This window comes from Bison bison, unplaced genomic scaffold (genome assembly GCF_000754665.1).
Source record: "Bison bison bison isolate TAMUID 2011002044 unplaced genomic scaffold, Bison_UMD1.0 scf7180017462789, whole genome shotgun sequence".
Taxonomy (NCBI): domain Eukaryota; kingdom Metazoa; phylum Chordata; class Mammalia; order Artiodactyla; family Bovidae; genus Bison; species Bison bison.
The window spans coordinates 36,360-37,697 of record NW_011372865.1 but is presented as its reverse complement, the minus strand read 5'-3'; the positions used below and the strand labels follow the sequence as shown (position 1 = coordinate 37,697).

Below are 1,338 nucleotides of genomic sequence, written 5' to 3'. Positions count from 1 at the left end.
TTCACGGTAAGGCTGTCCTCAGAATGAATTCAAGGACATTTTATAGACAAAATTATAATGAGTCCCTTTACCATACTTGAATCCTCAGATGGGGGTCTAAGAAGGATTTACTTCAAATTCATTTCTTCTTTGGCAAATCCTGCCCAGTAAATTCAAACTCCCAATCCCTCCCCAAAGAATGGACACATGAATGGACAATGCATTCAAGTGAATCCAGAGAGAGGTATATAGAAGAAACACAGATGACACAAAAGAAAATCAATTCTAAATCCAAGTTTAAAATGAACACAGAAATTCTAAAATCTCTCCACCCAAGGAGGGATAATAAAGTGACTAGACACCACTGATTTCAGAGGATGAAGCACAAGCTTTTGATTTAAAAATAAATAGTAAAGCTTTCAGTAACTGACACCAATAATTCTTATAGGCTCTAGGTCTGCAATGAAATAAGAAGTAACACCAAATAGACACTGGGAAATCAATTGTTAACTTCAAAATGGTCTTTCAGTGAGTAACTTAAATATATAATCATCATGATCTTCAGAAGAAACAGAAATGTATATTTCTATTATATAAAAGGTATCTTTATTTACTGATTAAAATTTTTTATTGAAGCAGAGTTGATTTACAATGTTGTATTTATTATCTTTAAAAAATTAAATTTATCATGTCCCCTAGATACATATATGGCACACTAAAGAAAAGAGATGAAACCTATAATTAATGCAATGGTTATCATTACCACAATGTCTAATTTTATTTGTAGAGAGTGTCTTCTACCTCAATTCTTTGATGGTCCCAAAGAAGAAAATACAATCTAGGACAAATAAGAAAATACTACAACTACAATAAGTAAATAATTATTAGTGAGAATATGTGATGGAGACCAAGACTACAGGCCCCTTCTTAGTCTCTAAAGTTTAAACTTCTTAAAAGGAAGAATCTTATCAGATAATGCTTTTCTGGTGTAGATGGGTGAATGAAATGGCTGCCCTGGTAGATACAGCACTGAAAGTGGAAAGGTGGCACAAAGTGGAAGGATATGGCAGTGTTGCTGAGAATCATCAATGGACTAGTTTGAATAGCCATTTATCATCAAACAGGATTTACACTGCTTGGAAGAAAAATGGCAGTTGGTCAATATTTATAGCAAAATAGCTAGGTATAAGAGATATTCCAGAAATATTTACTGAATGGATGAATGAATGAATGTATGAACAAACAGATAAGCCATAATGTCAAACTCTGTGGATATCCACATTTTTAATGTGCAAGACTATTAACAAAGGTGGCAACAATAATTCCCCCCATTTCTGTATACCTGACACTTTGTAATGT

At 33.1% G+C, this 1,338-nt stretch overlaps 1 protein-coding gene across 1 annotated transcript in view; it reads right to left on the bottom strand.

Annotated features, from left to right (window-relative positions):
* The window catches only part of LOC104981505 (cyclin-dependent kinase-like 5), a gene marked incomplete at its 3' end in the record, with an annotated part of 41,310 nt that overhangs the window by 12,097 nt on the left and 27,875 nt on the right, over positions 1–1,338 (bottom strand). The window lies entirely within an intron of this gene.